At 34.2% G+C, this 22,415-nt stretch overlaps 1 protein-coding gene and 1 pseudogene across 1 annotated transcript in view; one reads left to right on the forward strand and one right to left on the reverse strand.

Moving 5' to 3' along the window:
- Nucleotides 1-22,415, reverse strand: part of ROBO1 (roundabout guidance receptor 1) — a 1,084,421-nt gene that overhangs the window by 421,360 nt on the left and 640,646 nt on the right. The gene's annotated exons all lie outside the window — the stretch shown is intronic.
- Nucleotides 799-10,241, forward strand: LOC138387724 (ubiquitin-conjugating enzyme E2 variant 1 pseudogene; annotated as a pseudogene).

Genomic DNA, 22,415 nt, shown 5'->3' on the forward strand with positions numbered 1-22,415 from the left:
TCACTCCTTAACCCCTTGTCTCCTCTGTCTTCCTCATGAGCCTTGACTGAACTGTCAGGTTCTCGAATCTTCTCATATTCCACCCTCGACCCCATGCTGGGGACATGTCTTTTCTTATGGCTTCTCTCTCAATTTCTCATGGAGCATTAAACACCAACTTAGATACTGCTTCTTCCAGCACTATTCTTGCTCTTCGAGACAGAACAGATCTGCTTGGGGAAGTCAGCAGTCTATAGTCTAATAATCCTTTGTACATTCATTCATGTATTCTGGTCATATCTCCCTGTTGCTTTCTGCTTTGGTCATATTTCCCTATTACTTTCTCTTCTGTTTTTGATTGTTACTTGTGTGTCTGTTTCTTCTGTTTATAAAATGAAGTCTTGTATGACTTAGACAGTGTCTTGTTCACCTTTTTGTCCCCAAGACTTGGAAATTTCTCTTTTCAACTCCTGCCTGACTATTAAAGACAAAAATATTTATGAGCCATTGCCTCTATCTTAAAGTTGAAATAGCAGCATCTAAAAGTAATTATTTTATGTGCACATGTACATCTTAGGTTGCAGAAACTTTATTCTTTTTACACAACCCATAGTATGTCTATGCATATCAAATTAATGGATATATTTTTTAATGATTTGCTCTTCTCGCGCCACTGATGCTCTGACAGCCAGACAGTAGAAGACATAAGTAATAACTATAATTAAGCTAGAATAAAAAGAAGCAGAATCAATCATTTGTTTGAGAATGCTGATCAGAATGTCTCATTTTCTAACAGTTTTTATGAAGTTCTTGCACCAGATGCCCACGTTGGAGTACAATTTGGCTAAATTCTGTAAGGACAGTTCTGCTTTCTCCAAAAGGAGATGCTCTGCATGGGTTCATGTGGTATCCCACACAGACAGCCTTTACTATTTTATTTTCCATGAACAGGAGGTCAGAATGCTGTCAACCTCCCTGTTGTCTCTAAGAAAATGTCACACATGCCACCAGCCACTGAACTGGGATTGGAAATGTGAAGATCTATCATGACCCAAATATTTGGTCACATATTCATGGTTGTTAGGATGGTGGAAATGAAGAAAGGCATAATTTTACTCTCAATTTTTTATTCACATCAATAAACAACCCTGAAGAAATGGAACTATAGCACAGACATTTTCTTTTCCCTTTGGCTCTATTTGGTAACATACTAGGCAGGAAACATTCATAATACTAATACCTTTGAACACTCTGGATTCACCTCTATATCATTTCTCTGAATCATAAAAGAATGATAGCTACCATTTATTATTAATAAACACTTCTGTTATCCAAGAATCAGACTCATACATGCATACATGTCTCAGGCACATATGTACTCACACACACAAATATTCATTCAATTATTGGTTCATTCATTTATTCAACAGTGTTTTGACCAGCTAAAATATTCTGTCTGGATACTATACTACACACACATATACCCACCCTTTCACATGCATCCATTTAATATTTATAACATTCTAACATATCTTTATCCTTTTAAAGATGAAAAATTGAGAAAAAGAGGAAACTGAGGTTCAGAAAGGTAAATATTTTGATTGTGTTCACACAACTAATAAAGAGCAGAGTCTGATTTTAAACTCGCATATGGCATGAAAACCCTCATTCTTTATACTTCCTGAGATCACTAATTAAAGAGAATAATTTTGCCTTGTAATTTCTTTTACAAAAGTCAAATATTATAATCAGTAAATTAAGGGCACTAATGTTTTGAATCTAACAACAGCTAATATCAAATTTCTAAAAAGTAATTCTGCAGAGAGTTACAAGCACACATTTTCTTTTACCAGTTCAATTACTGAATCGAAACTTTCTGTATGTGCAAAATGAGAAGTTTGTCATTGAATCTCATCTCTAGGCAAATATGCATCACATACCTATTATGTGATTTAGATGATAGATGATTTCTAAAATGAGCAATCAACCCATATTTTAGATGCACCGGGAGAGTGCTACTAAAATAAAATTCTAAAATAAAATCTGAATTCACAATAACTCCTTCTTAAAGCTCCATTTTATTGCTAAATCTAGATTTTCTTTCCACCACTGGGTTTTTCCATCCTCTTAATATACAAATTCAGACAATAAAGTTGTATCTTAAACATATCTTTAATTTTTGCTGCATGATATAAAAGCTGCCAAATGTAATTCTCTTATTTCTTCTATCTTTTAAATTCTGGCTTCTCTTGAGAATATCATAAGAGGGATCCAGAAACTTATGCTAATATAACACTTTACAACAGATAAAATAAACACAATTGCCTTATGCCCAATACTGTCAATAAGAAACTTTAGATTCAATATATCAAATGTTTTCAAGACACCTACAATTGGAGGTGTGTGAATATTTAGCTTAATGGATTAATAGACAACAAATTACATAAAATAAAAGGACACTAATAGGTCAATTTAACATAGAATTCGATATCCCCAAGTGGTGTCAATTATTATGCTTTTTAATTTGCTGTTCTCAGGCACAAAAGTCATATGTGGATCTTAATGACTATTTTTAATTTTAAAAAATTCTCTTTGGAAAATGATCCATCTGTTTATTGAAACAATCCCTTGCAAAGCCAATGAGGTCACTGCAGGTCAAAACCCATATCTAAGTTGGTTTAAGCTTAGGGTAACCTAAATAGTGTGTCAAATTGGACTACTAGATATATAAAATGACATTATATAAATTTTAAAAAAACTTTTCTCAGATTCTACATTTCTTGTGAACGACTGGTTTTAAAGGTAGGATCTGAGGGGAAAAGAACTATTGGAATGCAAAAGTGCATTTAACATTTGTTTATATTTCCACATCATTATGCTAGATTTAAGCTGTCAAACTAGGTTGATAACAAATGTTAAGTATAGAAATGTATACAGCAACCACCTACTGTCAAACTAGGCAAACAAAGAACTCTTGTGAAAGGGTTACAAATTCCAAAGTTAAATGCAAGGTAATGTTTTCAAGGGAAGGTTTGCTTTTTATCCCTAATGGAATTATTTCTTTAAAATGCCTTGTACTTGCACAACAGAGCAGCATGCATATATCTTGCACTAGAATTCTGCACAATGATTCACTTAAACAAACTAGCTTTACAAATGTGATTATTGTATGAATGCATTGAACATTACCTTGAGAAAATAGTTCTTGGGATTAAAAGTAAATTTTTAAAAAATGCTTAACTTTCTACTGCCTAATGTGGAAGAAGTCATTTGCATCTTTGTTCTCACTTTTGGTTAAAAAGCTGAATTAAAATAAAAGATGTGTGTAAAACCATCTTATTTCCAGTTCCTTCGGATATTTCTGTCATTTACTTTAATAGCCAATGATAAAGCAGTTGTATTTATTAAAGCATATATTGCATGATCAACATTCTAGAAGATACAAAAGTATATCTAGTTCCTCCACAAAAAAGATTTATAATTTAATTTAAGGGATCATTTCTCAATCAATCATGCAAAAATTTTGCAGGAAAGTACAGTAAACTACTTGAGACAAGGGGCTTTAAATTATTATCTTCAGGTGTTTGTTCAGTACCTGTCTATGGCAGTTAACATGGAAATTGGAGGAATGGAAACAAAAAGTCTATAATGAAACTAACCCAATTTTTAATCCTAGAAGTTATTTGCTGCTTGACTGAGGAAACAATTATGTCTCAGTTCTGTCTCTCTCCTCCTTTTTTTTTTTTTTTTTTTGGGGCAAATTGAGGATAGCAATCCGCAAAGGGTTGTAGCAAGTAATAAATGAAGCAAATTGTTACACATATATTACAACCGTGTCTGAAATGTAAATATTATTTTCTACTACCTTCACATGAATTAAGCTTTCAGTAAATAATACTTCTTTGAAAGAACAAGAAGTCCAATGGAAAAAATGATCTGATTCTTGAAAGGGAGGAATGATGCCAGAATAAAAAATAACTAAAAAAAGAGAGCTTTCAAAAAAATTAGAAGCACTATAAAGCAATCCAGAAAGAGAATGAAAACGATAGTAGTCTTTAGATTTTCCTAATTTACATCATTATAATGATTAAAAGGTGAAAGATATTAACATGAAATCGAAGAACTTAATATTAAAGTTTTTCTTAAAAATGAAAGATGCGGGCCGGGCGCAGTGGCTCACGCCTGTAATCCTAGCACTCTGGGAGGCTGAGGCGGGTGGATCGCTCGAGGTCAGGAGTTCGAAACCAGTCTGAGCAAGAGTGAGACCCCATCTCTACTAAAAATAGAAAGAAATTATGTGGCCAACCAAAAATATATATAGAAAAAATTAGCTGGGCATGGTGGCGCATGCCTGTAGTCCCAGCTACTCGGGAGGCTGAGGCAGGAGGATTGCTTAAGCCCAGGAGTTTGAAGTTGCTGTGAGCTAGGCTGACGCCATGGCACTCACTCTAGCCTGGGCAACAGAGTGAGATTCTAACTCAAAAAAAAAAAAAAGAGAGAAAGAAAAGAAAGATGCGGCTTTTGTCTTCTGTCCTGTTCTCTCACTTCCTTACTCTGAGGGAAGTCAGCTACTACGCTGTGAGCTGCTCTGTAGAGAGGCTCTCTTAACAAGGTACTGATGTTTCTGACAAACAGGCAGTGAGAGCCTGAGGTCTGCTAATAGCCTCCTGAAGGAGCTTGCAGAAGTCTTGGGATGACGTCAGTTCTAGCCAACACTTTGAATGCAGCCTTGTGAGAGATCCTGAGTCAGAGGCAGCCAGCTAAGTGGTACCCAGATTTCTGACTCACAAATATTTGTTGTTATAAGCTTTTAAGCTTTGAAGTTATTTATTATACTCCAATAGATAACTAATACAGATGTTGGTACCTAGAAGTAAAGTGCTGCCTTAAGAAATACTTAAAAATGTAGAGGTAGCTTTGAAAGTAGGCAGTGTGTGGAGGCTGGAAGAATGTTGAGGAGTATGATAGAGAACACCTAAATTGCCTTATAATAAAATGTGAGAGGAAAGAGATAAATTAAAGGAAGAACTGGTTTTGTTTTTTTTTTTTTTTTTTTTTTTTTTGAGACAGAGTCTCTCTCTGTTGCCCAGGCTAGAGTGCTGTGGCGTCAGCCTAGCTCACAGCAACCTCAAACTCCTGGGCTCAAGCGATCCTCCTGCCTCAGCCTCCTGAGTATCTGGGACTACAGGTGCTTGCCACCATGCCCGGCTAATTTTTTGTTTCTATTTTTTAGTTGCCTGGCTAATTTTTTCTGTTTTTAGTAGATACAGGGTCTTGCCCTTGCTCAGCCTGGTCTCAAACTCCTGACCTCAAGCAATCCTCCCACATCAGCCTCCCAGAGTGCTAGGATTACAGGTGTGAGCCACCACACCCCGCCAGGAAGAACTATTAAAACAACAACAACAAAGTGCTAAGGCTTTTGAAAATTCTCAGCCTCTCCAGATGGCAAATGATGTTAAAGTTAAGAAATGGCTTCTGAATACACATTAGATCCAGAGCACTGCCAGGAAAACGTGATCTAGAGATAAAGCTGAGGACAGGACTGTCCTCTTTTTGTTAATATCTTCAAAAAATAGAAGCTGTACCTGGATTCTTTGGCCACAGAAGCTTGTAAGATAACAAGTGCTTGTTGTTTTAAATTACTAAGTTTTGGGGTAAAATTTGTTACATAGCCATAGATAAGTAGTATAGTTATAAACCACAGAGAATTATTAGTACTGTGACTGTGTCACTTTAGAAATCAAATCACATACCACATTATATATGTTGCAAATGCCTGGGAATATAATTTAATATTCAGTATTACACCACTGTCTCATTCTCCTACAACTGAGAGCTTTCTGGAAGAAAGAAAATGAGGAGACTGCAGTATGTAGCAACAGAGGTAGGGTAACAGTGGTGAGGAGACAAAAAGTGTGCTCTATTTCATGGAGCAGAACTAAGAAAGTATTCATGTCTACTGCCAAAGGAAAGGCATAGAGGCATGTATATTCCTCACCAACACTAGAAGTCTTGCCATGGAAACTTCAGCAACCTTCAGTCAATCCTCTGGCCAAATAAAACCAACCTGGTTTCTAAATATTCTCATCACTTGGTGTAACTGAAACCTGGGTTTTCCCTGAATAAATGGTTACCTTGTAACCTCCCAAGACGTGGTTCTTGGGTAGTTGTGTTGGGTAGTTTTCCTCATGTTTTCAGTTCATTCAATAATCAGATCTTAAAACTATACTGCCCACCATGCCATCCTGTGACAATTATCTGTTGATCTCTGGTTACCCCTCCTCTTGCTGTGAAAATTTGTATTCATTTCTAAGACTAGTCCTTGCCATTCCCAATAACTGTAATACCCACATAACCTCAGTTCAGATACTTCCTTCTCTCACCACCTATCCATCTCTCCAGCTTCCTTCCTCATTTACTCTAATATTTCCTTGGCCTCAGCGGGTATTACAATATATTTTTCTCCCCTGACTTCCAAATAACTTAAACTGTCCCTCTCACAACTGATATTGTCTTCTTCCTATTTCATGTTCCTTCACTATAATAATTTCCTTGCATATGTCTCAAAACCTTTACCCTCTTCCCCTTCTGCTTATTACTTCATTAAGAGGCAACCTGCGGTTAAATCATATTCTCAGCCTATTCTCCACCAATCAAATTTCCTGCTGGACGGAGGTAATTGACTGCTGGCCCCAGTTGTTGCACGATCAATCTATCACTGTGTTTACAAGAATATGCTTTCCAGGAACTGCTCTCAGCCAATGACTGAGACTGGCAGCAATACTAATGCAGAACTTCTCTGATGGTTAAGTTTCATTCCTATCAAAGCATTTTTTAGAACTGTGCTGCAGCCTGTGATTCTTCACACACAACTCTCCTTCTTTTCCTCCCTCCTTCACAAGGTCAGACCACCGAATCTTCTGATACTCTTCTCCTTTTCTCTAACAGACATTTGCCCTAACAATTCTCTTGCGTATCTAATCCTGTCTTGGCATGTGCTTCTCATGGAATCCCAAACACAAGTGGCACCCATGCAGCTGAGTGTAGCTGGAGAAGTGTATACAACCATGCTGACTGCCATTATTTTTAGCTCATGACCACTTACTTTAAGTGGCTCATTCATTCTTCCAAATAACCAAACTGTACATTCCTCTCTTTTCATAACTCCAGGATCTTTTCCTTCCATTCTCACACTGCGATGATGCCTTCATTTTTACTTTACTAAGAAAATAGATGCAAATCAAAGAAAGCTTTACTAATACCCACACACACCACATAAACCTATCTTCATCTATGTTATATACTCTGTTTTCTCTCCTAACCATGGATGAGTTCTCCATGTCCCTAGCTAAGGAAAAGACCTTGAGTTGTCCTCTAGATTTTTCTGTAAAGGGCCAGATAGTAAAAATTTTAGTCTTTGTGGACCATGCAGATTCTGTTGCAACTACTCAACTCTTCCACCGAAGAGCCATGAACAGATAGGTGTATCTGTGTTCCAATAAATTACAAAGCAAGTGATGAGCTAGATTTGGTCTATAAGCTGTAGTTTGTTGACCCCTACTCTAGACCCCTACTTTGACCCCGACTCCCATTTTCCTTTTCCCTGGTTGAGAACACATCTCTAGCAATTCATTCTCTCTCTCTCTCACACACTCACTCATTTTTTTTTCCAAAAGAAAGTGCATCATTCTCATCAGAATAAAAAAAAATGCTAGTATTCTTTCATCTCATAAAGATAATGCTTTGTTGTTGAGACAAATGACTTCTCCATTTCTCTTTGCCTGTATTCTAAAGTTACTTCTCATTCGTTCTTAATCTCACACCAATAACGTCAGCTTCCACTAACAAATTATTCTACTTAAGTTTACCAATGACCTTCACATTGCTAAATCCAAAGGAAAATTTCAATCCTCATTTTACTTAACCTTCGATACAGTTGATCACTTCTTCCTCCTTGAAATACTATATTCACTTGCTTTCTAAGATAGTCAATTGTGCCCTCAGTCCAGCTTTTACCCACTCTAGAGGGCTAATTGTAAAATATTCAGGAAATTGATGAGACAGCTATTAAATCATTTATGGCTTAAAGTCAGCTTTAATGAGAGTGTTTACTAGATAGAAATGGGCAAATATTAAAAATCAGGGCTTTTCAAAGCACAAAAAGACATAATCTCATTCATATTTTGAATCTAAAAAAGTTGAGCTAGGGAGGGGAGAGAGGGAGAGATGAAGGGGAGATGTTGGTCAACTGTTACAAAGTTACAGCTAGACAGGAAGAATAAATTATGGTTGTCTATTACACAGTAAGGTGACTGTATGACTGTAGCTAGTAAAATGTATTGTACATTTCAAGAGAGCTTGAAGAGAGAATTTTGAGTGTCATCACCACAAAGAAATGATAAAGGTTTACAGTGATGGATATGCTAATTATCCTGATCTGATCATTATACAATGTATACATGTATTGAAACATCACATGTACACAACTATGTCCAATTATTATGTGTCAGTTGTAAATTTTTTAAAAAATTAGAGCTCTTTAAAAATAGCAACTTTTTCACTATACCACAGAGACTTTCCTTATATACTTGTATATCCTGCTTACCAAGCATAGCCTTTTTTTATCTTTAAACTACACTGCCTGCTTCCTCTCAGTGTTATATACTTTTTCGTGCTCATTTTCCTGTTCATTTTCCTGCTTGCCAATCAATGTAGACTCCAAGGCTTATAATTGCATGTAACAATTTTGTATCTAATCTTATTCTTGTCCTTTGCCCTGTCAGAGTCCATTCTCCACACAAACAGCCAGAGTAATCTATTTAAAAAATAAATCAAATTATGCAATTTCTCTGAACAAAGCCCCCTACTTCCTTATCATTTCATTTCGAGTAAAATCCAACTTTCTGACAAAGCATCTGATCCTAGATATATCTTATGTCCTCATCTCCTCATACTCTAATACTCAAATACTCACTTCACTGTAGAAACACTTGTCTCCATGTTTTTCCTCAAATATGTAAAGTATTTTTCCACCTTAGGAGTAAAGCCAAGAAGATAGTGAGGGTAGTGAAAAGTTAAAGTGAAAGAATAAGAAGAAAAGGAAGAATACAAGTCCTAAGTATTAAGAAAGGGACAGGACCAAAGCTTTCTGTGATCAGGTAGAGCTTGTGTGACAAATTGGAAACCTGAGGAACTCCAAGTAAATAGCTGCTTTTCCCCATGGAACATTTGCTGGATAGTATGGGACTCAATTGCTATCTGGGAAGCTAGCATAGAAGCTTCTAAAAGGCAGAGGTAAAAAACTCATTTTTGAAAAATGTTAATCTCATAGAAGTCGAGAGTAAAACAGTGGCTACTATACTAAAATAGAAGGAACACAAAAGTGAATAAACACAACAAATAACGCCTTAAGAGAAATAGAAGAGGAGTTGTGTCTGTGTAATATAGTACAAAGCAAATGAGTATTTGTGAAATACTGTATTCAGTCATTCCCCAAGTCTTAAGAACCAAGATACTCAGTAAGCGAGATGATACAGCTGTAAAATAGAAGAGATTAAGCAAAACTCCTGGAGGTATCCTAGCTCTGCCCTGTGAAAAGGCCTAGAAAGAATGACCAGTCCATGAGCATCCTCAGCATCAGGCTATTATCTTGAAATGTAACTTCTCTTTAAAGGAAACCAGGTCTTCTTGCAAAAGTGGCTGATTTTAGGCCTAGGGCATAAAATGCACACTATGAGTCTCGGACATTTTAGCATTCCAGATAGCAGGAATGTTATCAAAGATTACCAGGGTCACGTGAAAAGGTTTTAGGTTTAAGACTATCTATTGGCCAAAGGTAAGAGAGTTTGAGCTTCAGTGAGGACAAGATTTACAGTGGATTGATGCTCATCAAATATATTTAAATTCATAAATTCATAATTATTTAAACAACCTGATTAGTCAACCTTTCAGGATGACTGCAACCCAATTTATTTTATTAAAAATTAGTTAGGATTTATGAAAACCGAATATACAGCCTTAAAATAGAATGTGGACCTAAATACCCAGAAGCACCCCCCTTTGTAAGATTTGTAACAAAAATTAATATGAATGGAGTTAATAGTTCTAATGGAGTGGTGGATCCAAGAGCCATATCAGTGCTAGCAAAATGGCAGAATTCATATAGCATCAAAGTTGTCCTGCAAGAGCTTCGTCGCCTAATGATGTCTAAAGAAAATATGAAACTCCCTCAGCCACCTGAAGGACAGTGTTATAGCAATTAATCAAAAAGAAAAACCACAGGCCCTTCCCCTTCCCCCCATTCGATTTAAGCAGTCTTCATTTTCCACAGTAGTAAATTTTCTAGATACGTCTTGTAGACCTCAAAGTACTGGAAAGGAAGCTCCCATTCAAAGGCAATTTATCTTAAGATACTGCAAATGATACTAATTTTTTGTCCATTTGAAATATATAAGTTGTGCTATAAAAAAAAAAATTAGTTAGATAAGTGGAAAGGACCTAGCATATATCCTATTCTCTCTACACAAACAGTAGGATAGCCAAATAATATAATAGATGATAGTAAGTCTCTCTTTTTAAAATTATTTTAATTTTATATATTTAAAAATTTAAATATATTTAAAAACATGCAATTAGAATATTACCACTTTCAATCTCTAGCCAGTTAACATCGTAAACAGTGAAAACCAAGCATTGTGTGCCTTTTATGTGCAAGACTGTGGACTTGCCAAATGGATATAATTTGAGTTTGATCAATCCATTGAACCTAGCTGCCAATTTACAGAAAATGGAGTTCAGAGGAACATACTGAACTAGGACATGGGAGAGAGTGTTGAGATCAAATATCTTGGATTCCTTAACAGGTAACTTGTAAGAAAAATAAATGGATGGAGATCCATGCAGCTCAATGGATCTCCAGAAGACACATTATGTTTTTAAAAATGAATAAAACTAAGTTAAAGTGCCTAAGGATGCATAGGTGACAAAAATCAGAAAGAAAAGCAGGAAAGTGATTATTGAAGAAGCCAAAGTAGTGGTTACTTTGTTTGGGTGCAGTGGCTCGTGACTTGTGAGACACACATGGAGGGGTTTCTAAGGTGTTTAGCAACATGCTATTTCTCGACCTAGCTTACATGGGTGTTCTTGTAATTATTCATTAAGTTATGCATTTGTTTGTTTTGGATTTCTGTATCTGCATTTTATTTTACAAAAATAGGTTAAAATGCTACTCTGGCACTTTTAACCAAATTATGGAAAAACAAGTGAAGAATCACTTTGGAATGAGAACACTGTCATTACCATATTAAAAATACAAATGTGACTAGTAACAAAATTGCAAAAAGTTCCTTTTTGACATAAAAATGATGTTTCTCAGAGTAAACTGTTATATGGATTCTGATTTTTATCAGTGAAAAATGCAAGCAGGAGGTTCCCACTTGCCCTCCTTTCTCTCTTTGTTCTTTTTACCATAATAATGAGCTCTTGGAAGACACTTGAAACTTACAGTAGATCACATTTGAAGGAATATCATTCAAGAAGATATAAAGCAGAAATGGTATTTTAGAGGGAGCCCTAGCATGCCTAGAGAACCTGTAATCATTCTCAGCAGATAACTGATTATTTAGCCGGAATATGTTTAAAGGAGAAGCTCTACTCCAAAGTTGGATAAGTGAAGGTAGAATTCAAGCATGATAAAGAACAGTAAGTGGTAGAGGAACAGTAACAACTATAAAGCCTTTATGATTTCTTTAATATTGCCAGGAAGCACATAAAAGCCTTCCAGAGCTGACTGGATACTATTAAAAAATAATTGTATTCTCCTTGCTGTGCATTGTAAGTCTGTTACACATGGAAAAAATTTTGGTGGACACACAAGGCAGGAAAATAAAATTAATTTTAATTTCAAATGCTATGTGACACTATGCAGTTTTTCCAACTACAGAGATATGTCTTGTGATTTTAAGAAGTCTGCAGAGCATATAATACTTGTATTAATGTAAGAAAATGTTGATATTCTATTGCAAATAGGTCCCTTAATAAGCATTAAACTCTACAGAAAGTGTCTTAAGACAAATAAAACCTAGTCATTGATGTAACATGAGGTTAATTTTTTTATGTGATAAATTTGCCACAGGGAAATTTTAAACCTTATGACTTAATGATGCTTTTAAAGAGATTTATGAAATTAATTTCATAATTATTGCATGGAAATGGTACTGAATTTGAAGACAGAACACCTGAAGTAAAATTCTGATTCTGTCAACTACAAAGTGTGTGGCTTTGGGCCACTTATTCAACGTGTCTGAATCTCAGATCCCTTTCTAGAAAATGAGAGGCTTGGACCCTACAGATCCTAAAAGTCTTATTATCTATGTCCATCAGTCTTCTCAAGTTAAGCAACAGTGATTTATTTCAATTTGTTTTTTGGGCCAAATAAATTCTATAAAGACTGAATGAAAAAGTTATAATGCCTGTATTAGTTATCTTTTGTCTGTGTAACAGATTAAAATTTAGCACAGAAATTAATATAGCAGACATTTCTCTACATAGTTCCCGAGGGTCAGGAATCTGGAAGAGGTTTAGCTGGCTGGCTCTGATTAGGGTCTCTCACAAAGTTTCAGTCAAGTGTTGGCTAACACTGCAGTCACCCGAAGGCTGACTGTTGCTGGACAATCCCCTTGTAAGTTCACTTACATGACTGCTGATAGGACTCAATTCCTCACTGGGTCTTGGCCAGAGGTTTTTGGTTCCTTGCCTGGGAGTCCTCTCTCTAGGGTTGCTCACAGCATGGAAGCCAGCTTCCCCCAGATTGAGTGATCCAAGAGAAAGAGAGAGTGTGCATGAGTGGGAAAGCCCCCAAGATTGAAGACACGGTCTTTTATAAGCTGATCTGTGAAGTGACTTACCGCTACTTCAACCGTATGTTATTGGCCATATGGACAAGCCTTGATACAATACGGAAGAGGACTTACAAGGGTGTGAGTACCACAATATGAAAATCCTAGGAGGTAATCTTGGAGACTGGCTATCAAATTGACTACACTGAGTATAATATAGATTAAGGCCCAGCTTTCTCTCCCCCCATTTTCCATCTGCCCAATTACACAAACTTCTTATGCAATGAGTACTATGGATGTTGCTATGGTTATTACAGAAACATGGAGTTCTTATCTGTATTCCTGACCATGAACATAAGAAAACATCTTTATTTTTCAAAGTAAATGTCTTCTTTTGCAGCAAACAGCTTTACTTTAATTTACTGAAATGTGGTTGTCCAATGTGAGTATTTTCAGTTTCTCTCTTGCTATACCTTGTTATTTCACTACACCTTCATCTTTTCTCTTTCTTTATAGAATTCCCTGAAAAAGTCTATAATCGTGCATGGTTTAATTTCATCGATGTTCTTAAATCTACTTCCTCCTCCATGATTATACCTCATCAAGTAAACTTTCTTTTTCTCAAATTCTCCATTTACTATCTTCTTTCAGTTTAAGTTATTTTCAGGACTTTTCTGTCTACCTTCAGGTCTCCAATTCATTGCTAAACTTTTAGTAAGGACAGTCTACATCTTTTTCTTATTATTAACTTTTTAAGATTTTCTAAGCTAACTTTCCCAATTATTATTCTGAAATAGCCAATTTGCCTAGTTCAATGGTTATTCAAATCTTCCTCAACTTCTGCTATACTAACGGTGCTAATTTTACTTTTCTTCTTAAAACTTTCTTTCTTTTCTATTATCATGAACATTCTTTCCTCTCTTTACCCTAAATTTTTAATATCTCTATGCTCTTCGCTTTTAGACTTTGTTTCTCCATTGTTTTTTTTTTCTTAAAAATCTTCTAAGGATCACCTCAATGGAACACCAATGCTTACTTTTTGACCCTTTTCAAAGTTAGAATTCTAATGATCAATTAAGTAAAGAGTATCTTTATCTAAATTTACACCTAATATCTCCAATTCCACATAGATTTAAAATATATACATATCTCTATTTAGAAAATGCAAATAGGGTCTTTCATTTCTGTTAATATTTCCATTTCCCAATTTATGCAAATCGATCTTTAAGTCATCATTTTATGTGTGTATGTATGTATTTATATTTTTCCCTTGAGGCCTATCAATTCAGATTGTGTAGCATTTATCATTTTGATGTGCTTGAATTAATCTCATCCCATGTTTTATCTGTTTTTATTCACTGGAACTCAGCCCTCCAATTCTCCTGCCAATCATGCCTTTTGCAACCTCCCATTCATGGTCTACAACTTCCCTCTCCACATTCTTCTCCTCATAGTATTTACTATTTACAACTGACTGTTTTACAATGACTTGCTTTTGCTCTTAGATTAGACCTACATTTTGACATATAAACAAAGTCCTGTAAAATGTGGCCTATGCCTACCACTTAAATTTTATCTCAAGCTACTCTTTCCCTTTCCATCTGCAAATAGAGGCAGTAAGTGGTTACAGAAAAATCTGAATCTAGTCTGTGCTTGGATTCAAATCTAGTTCTACAACTTTGTAGTGAGTTTGACCAAGATTCTTAGTCTTTTTGTGCCTTAGTTTCCTAATAGGTAAACAATAATCTAATAAAAATGGTAGTTGCTTATTGAATTGATCAATCTATTAGAACAATTCCTGGGAAATAATTATAATATTTGTTATTATTATTTGAACATATTCCTGCAATCTTATATTTTGTTTTATATTCATTATACTTCTTAATTCTTTTTTATCCCTCCCTTCCCTGATCTTTTACTAAATTCATTATTTCTTTAACTTTTTTCCTATGATTTTCTTCAACTGGTTTTGAAGTTATTCATGCTATTTCTATTCATTTATTGTTTTTTATTTCTGTTCACTTATTGATTACTTTTTAAAGATACATATTTGATTTAACAAAGTCTTAAATAGCCAAAATCTTTGATATTCTCCTGAGAAAAAGAAGGATTTTTGAATGTTTTAACTCTATAACCACTCATTTTCCATATTACTGTTATCAAGTATGAGAGCCCCACTCTGATTTTACCAATTTCAAAAAGTTGCTGTTATTGTTATTAATATTATTTGAAGTGTTTATTTGGATATCTAATATATTTACTTTTTTATAACAAATTTATTCTTGCATTCTAATCCTTCAATTTTCTTCTAAGTAAATAATTTTATTGTAGTTCTTTCTTCAAATGTCTAGGTGGAAAACTGTCTTGCCTAAAAACAGTAATTTTTATCCTTACTCTTGAATAATAGGTTTCCTGGATATGGAATTTTATGCTTATGAGTTTTTTTGGTCAGCATGTTGAAGATATTATTCTAGTATTTTGTGATATGCATTGTTGCTAATGAGAAATATATTGAAAAGATTTAATTGTCACAAATTAACTGCAGTTTTTGAATATCTATATTTTAATATATATATATTAGTGATACGTGTATATATGTGTATGTATATATATGTATATATACACATATTACTAATAAGACAGTAAAGAAAAGTAGGGCAGTAATTCTCACTAAATTTAGGAGGGTAATTACTTCTAAGCAGAAGAAAATATATGTAAACATAGAGGACCAAGATGGTACAAACAACTCATTTTGGCAATGTCTGATTTCTTAAATAGAAGTTCCAAGTTTCTTGGTGTAATTGATTTTTGTCTTGTGTCAGTGGATACAGTGGTAAGGTAAAATATGTTCTACAATTAAAATTACCTGGATTTTTCTTCCTGAGAATCTTAAAGGTCATGTAAGTGGTTTTCAAAACCTTTATGAGATGACTCCAAAATAAGAAATCATATATACAAAAAAGTTTCATATTATTTATGAATAAAAAGACATATAGTTCAAAACAAAAAACCTTTGGAACACAGGGTATTTGATTAACTCTACTTTTCACTCCTGATACAATCTCCACCATGCTCTGACTTGCTCTGTAGTAATCAGAATGATGGCCCCTCAAGATGTCTATGTCCTTAAAAGTGGAAGGAGGAAGAAGGAGGAGAATTAGGGAACTGACAGCAAAAGGACTCAACCTGAAATTGCTAGCTTGAAGATGGAGGACAGGGCTCAGGAACTAAGAAATGTGAGTGGTCTCAAGAAAATGAAATTGGAAAAGAAAGGAATTCTTCCCCAGGGCCTCCAGAAAGATTCTGGTCTAGCTGAAATTTTGATTTAACCCTTTAATATCCATTTAGTACTTCTGACCTCTAGAACTATGAGATAATAAATTTCTATAGGAAACTAAGTTTGTGGAAACTGTTTTAGTAGCCACAGAAAAATAACAGAATGATTAAGTGTCATGAAATGTGTGTACTTACTATAAATAGATTCACTGTATGCATTCTACTATCATTTAAAACTTAAGCCTAACATCTTTGTGGCATTTATCCATATTGATGCTTGAAACTGAAGACTATTTGATTTCGTTATGGTATATAGTTTTCTATTGTCAGAGTGCTTCATAATATATTTACTTATTAATATTTCAAATGTATATTAATAAACCTTTGAACTGTTTCCAATTTTGAACTCTATAAAAATGCAGATATGAATATTCTTATGTATGTACTTATAAAAGATATTCTTAAGTATATATAGCTATAAGTGGAATTTCTGTGTATTATGTATGTGCATTTTCAAATATATTCTATTGACATTAAAAAAAAAGATTTAATTGTCAGTTCCTTATGGATCATCTTTCTTTGTTGGGGGGAAAGAAGTAATATGTAAGGTTGTTTAATTTTTGCTTGTTTATGGAAATCCATAACCTGCTAGCATTGTTTTTCTTTATTCTTTCTGGGACTCAGTGAATATCTTTAATCTGAAGACCCACGTACTTCTTTAACTTTGGAAAATTCTCAGCCATTATCTTTATAAAATTATCTCTCATGTGTCTCCTTAGCCCTCTTATGTTTTACACTCTTATTCTATTTTCATGCCATCTAATTGCTCGTTTATGTTTGTTTTGACTCTATAGCTTTCTGTATACAAACTAATTCTTTTTTGTATGTTAACTTTTAAAATTTATTAGTTATTTTTTATTAAGGTATAGTAAGCAAATTAAGATTATATATATTTGTGGTGTACAATGTGATGTTTTGATAGTGTATACATCGTAAAATGTTTAAATCAAGCTAATTACCATATCCATTACCTCATATATTTATCTTATTGTGAGAACATTTAACATCTATTCTCTTAGCAATTTTCAATTATGCAATTTATTATTACTAACTATAGTTACCATGCTGTACAATAGATCTCCTGAATTTTTAATTTCAATTTACCATTTCAATTATCTCTAATCTGCTCATTAATCTATTTATAAAGTTTTTATTTTAATTACTATATTTATCATGTCTAAAAGTTTGACTTGGTTGGTTTTTTTAAAATGTACTTATTCATATTTCATTCTCTCTTATTTATTATTTTGTTTTTTTCTTAATTTTTATATTTCTATATAGACTCTGTATTTTTTTTGGTAATTTCTTTTAATTTCTATGATGATATCAGAAAAAATTATAGTGTTTTCCAAATTGTTTCAATAACTCCAGAACTAGGAGAGCTCTGGTTTTTTATGACTTCAAGCACTTCCAAAATATTTCATTTGATTTGTGTTATTTGCACTGTTTTTATGGAAAATTCATTTCAGTGAGTGTCCTATATGCCTTTAATTATGGGAGTTCCTCTATTGTGGTTAATTATTTTTTAATTTCAATGATTTTATAATTTCTCAGCTCCACCTTCTTTAATGTAATTTGTAATCCCTGCACCATACACACATACACTCTGTGATTGTTTACTTCCCCATTGTATTCTCAGCATCAGAGGTTCTAGTGCCTAATATATATTTGTGGTTAATTTTGTTTGATGAAAGGATGCATGGTTATTCCCTGTATTCCTTAAATAAATAAACAGATCTGCTGTAGTACATTCAGAGCTACCTTCTATTCCAAAGAATGTCCCATGTGTCACACTCTTCATGTCCTACGGAAAGTGTTCACTCCCTTAATCTTGGCAGTCTAAAATTTCCTAAGGGTACTCTCCAGATATCTTCTTCAAGAAGGCGTTGCTCCCTATCAAAAAGTGGGCAAATGACATGAATAGAAACTTCTCGAAAGAAGATATAAGAATGCCTAACAAACATATGAAAAAATGCTCAACATCCCTAATCATCAGAGAAATGCAAATCAAAACCACAATGAGATATCACTTAACTCCAATGAGAATGGCCTTTATCAAAAAAACCCAAAACAACACATGTTGGCGTGGGTGTGGAGAGACAGGAACACCAATACACTGCTGGTGGGACTGCAAACTAGTGCAACCCCTGTGGAAAGCATTATGGAGGTATCTTAAACAGATTCAAGTAGACCTGCCATTTGACCCAGAAATCCCATTACTGGGCATATACCCAAAGGAAAAAAGGTCATTCTTTAACAAAGACACATGTACCCGAATGTTTATAGCAGCACAATTCACAATAGCAAAGATGTGGAAACAACCCAAATGCCCATCAATATATGATTGGATTAGTAAGCTGTGGTATATGTATACCATGGAATATTACTCAGCTATAAGGAATAATGAAGATACGACATCTCTATGGTTCTCCTGGAGAGAGCTGGAACCCATTATATTAAGTGAAGTATCCCAAGAATGGAAAAACAAGCATCACATGTACTCACCAGAAAATTGGTTTCCCTAATCATCACCTAAATACACATCTGGGAATGACACCAATTGGATATCAGACTGAGGTGGGGGGTGGGGGAGGGGATGGGGGTATGCCTACACAATGATTGCATTGTGCACCGTTTGGGGAATGGTAACACTTGAAGGTGCTGACTCGGGAAGGGGGGGTGGGGAAGGGAGGGATATATACCTACGTGATGGGTGCAACGCGCACGACCTGGGGAACAGACACGCCTGGAGCTCTGACTTGGGGGGAAAGGCGGTACAGGAGCAACGTATGTAACCTGCAATTCTGTATCCCCCATAACAAGATGAAATAAATAAAAAAAAAAAAAAAAGAAGGCGTTGATAAATTTAAATATATAACTTTACAAATAAGTTAACTATTCTTATTAACATAAATTTCCTTCAGAGATGTATTGATTTTTAATTTTGACATATTCACATTTTGATTATTCCCTGCTCTCTGCATTTTATAAGAACATTTGGGATGTACTTAGTCATAAGTTCCTTACTCTGACTCTGTGATATGTTTGTCTTAGATGTGCTACAGAAACTCCCATGCAGATGTTCAATTCATTGACCAAGAAAGGAATTCATCTGATATATATGTTAGTTTGGCACTCATGGTTTTAAAATTAACATTTAAAAATTCATACATTGGAAATATTAATATGTATCATTTTGGGGTGTGCATGTGCAAATAATCAGATAATATGAGAATAGGCCTGCATTTCTTCTTTTTAACCATTGCTTAAAACTGAGTTGCAGCTGCTCTTTGTGGACAGTTCATGTTCTATCAAGTTCACCACAATGTTTACCACTTCTTTGTGTTTTAGAATTTGTCAGTTTCACTCAGCTATATTTCTGCCTGGTTGGTGTAAATATTTAAAGTTTTGGGATGTGGATGTGAAACATTCTTCACAGCTTAGTGTTGCCAATTATTATTGGCTGAGGCCACAGGATAAAATTTTTATGTACTGCTATCCATTTGAAATCAGTTCATTAAAAGTGCAGGAATTAATATGCATTAAATTATAAATATAACCATCTACATTTTAACTCAATTATATTGCTTATCTTGTTTCAATTTTTCTCTCTCATGAAACATGGAGTTATTACTACAGAAACATATGATTTCACACATACCGTCAAGTTAGCTATAATACAAAATTTGCCTAAACTGCCTTGAGTATTACTAGGTGTATTTGGTAACTCAGTATCTATGTACTACAACCAAATATGATGAATTCCTATGGTGCGATGAGAATTGTAATGAAAACTGAATGCCTATTGACTGATTAGATTATTGCACAGTCTATTAAAAACTGAGAAAATAGTAAACCTGAAATGTTGCTATATTAGTCATCTAAATAATGGCATCGGGCCAACTGGGCAGTGACATAACATTTAGATTCTAAACAAGTAGTCTGATTAGGAGCTTTGCTTGTTTTAAAGGAAAAGAACCCCACTGGTTTTAAAGTAAATTTAAACTTATTAATGTTTATATTCTTAGTGCTTGCCATATAATTAGAAGCAATGTTATAAAAATTAATATATAAGATATAATTATACATTATATTTCTTAGTTTTTATTTGTTAGTAAATTTTTAATTTCTTAGTTGCATGAGGTCATAGTGTTTATACAGAGGCTAAATGATAGAAGTGTGCTAAGACTCAAATCTGTGGGAGGGCTCCAGATGAATATGTGAGCCATCAAGAATAATAATAAATGGAATCTTAAAACTCCAGTCTCAAGACATCTATAGTTATATCTCCCAATTATCTGAAGACAGTGCCTATTTCTTAGGAGAGTACCATAGGGAGCCTTTCATCTACCAGGCAATCTTTGATACAGGATGAGATTATGGACATCCTGAAAGAATATAATCAATATTCAGGTCTACCATAGATTTAAAAAAAATATATGATCTCAGTTTGTGCTACCACTCTGTGGAGAGCTCTATAAAAGAGAGAACAAAGAGTCTAGCTCTTAGCATTCAAAAACATAGTTCGCTTTATGTAGAATAGCCCTGTCTGAGCACATTTGTGCTTTTAATGCTTTGCAAAGTTAGATCATCAAAAAATAACAAAAAGACATTGAATGTGGCAATATGTTTGCTCCCTGGTTAGAGCCTTGATTATATCCAACAAGGTTTTGCTACAAGTGCTATTTTTCCATCCAGCCCTTTCCAGCAGGATATTAGATATATGGGAGCAATAAACATAAAGATAATGCTAATATTTCTCTTCCCTGAAATAGATGCAAAGAGGCTCTGTGGAAATGCTTCCACATAGTAATTGATAGATATTGTTATTTAACATTTGCTCTTCAAATATAGTTTCAATTGTTTGCATATTTTTTCATCTTTTAGAATAGGAAAAAAATCCCACAGAATTATATTTCTTGAGATCCTTATAGGGCTTGGAAACAACAAAAGAATCCTACACTTTTTCTTTTCCTCAAGCCTTTAATAACTTCCAAATCATGCACCTTGGAGGTAAGGGAGTTCTCCATTGCTTCACCAATCTATCCTCTTTATCTCTGTTTCAAAGTATCCTTGTTCTCAGCACTGATATTGATAAAGAAAAATTATACATAATTAGAGAAGGTGATTTTATATACATGAATGTTTTTTGAATGAAGAGAGTTTAACAAGATAAATTAAGTACAGTTTATCAAGTTCAAGCATATACTGTTTTATTTTAAGCTAGCATTGACAAAACTGTGTGCTTTTTCTGTTTACTAATTATCTATCCTATCAGCAAAAGACTACTAGTCCAAATAAAAAATAGCAGTATAATATATATGTTCTACTTATGGTACATAAAATCACTCCAATAAGAATGGTGTAGGCAGTTTTCTGGTGTCATACTTAATAATGGTGTTTAAAGTCGGTTTACAATCATGGATCCTGCCATAGCTAACATGGGTTTTAGAGTGGCACTAAGAAACAGAAAGGAGTGGTGCATTGTGTAGGAGTGGAGGCAGCGTACTAGCAAAATAGGCTCTATGTCTAAAGGATATTTCAGATAAACCTGAAAAACAATTTCAGAGTCTAAAATGAGTTTCCAAGGAATTCTGGGGTTATTTAGAAATATATTAGAGGAATTAGTAGCTCTAACTCCATTGTGTTTCATTGGGCACTAGAGTATTTAAAACAAGACAATAGCAGTAATATTTCATGGATTATTCTATAGTGTAATAACATAAATTCATAATAATAGAAATGGAAAGAAAGGATCTGGACAATTGATGTTATGGAACATATAGTGTGATTTATATCTAGCAAGAGGCAGCATAATGTAAATGTTAAGAACTCAGACTTTGGAATCAGATGGCCAGTGGCTGGGGCTGCCACTTACTGGCTATGTGAACTTGGGCAAATAATATAACCTTTTCATGCCTTAATTTTCCATCTGTATAAATTGTATTATAACAACACCAACCTCATAAGGTTGTTAAGAGAATAAATGAGTTTATATAATATTTATAAGAAACTTAGAATTGTGCATGAATTGGTAAAATGTAGTACCTTATATATGCACATATATTATTTACATATAAAGTTTATTTTTATCCTTTTATTATTTAGTTCTATCATATAATTTGAGAAACTACCATTAAAGGCAAACTATTTTTCTCATGACAGGAAAAATGGAGATTTTAAGGTAATAAACTCAAACTCAGTAGTGTATTAGTTGGCTTTACCAATTAAATCAGAATGGGGAAAGTCAAATGTATAATGAAA

The sequence above is a fragment of the Eulemur rufifrons genome, chromosome 7 (genome assembly GCF_041146395.1).
Source record: "Eulemur rufifrons isolate Redbay chromosome 7, OSU_ERuf_1, whole genome shotgun sequence".
Taxonomy (NCBI): domain Eukaryota; kingdom Metazoa; phylum Chordata; class Mammalia; order Primates; family Lemuridae; genus Eulemur; species Eulemur rufifrons.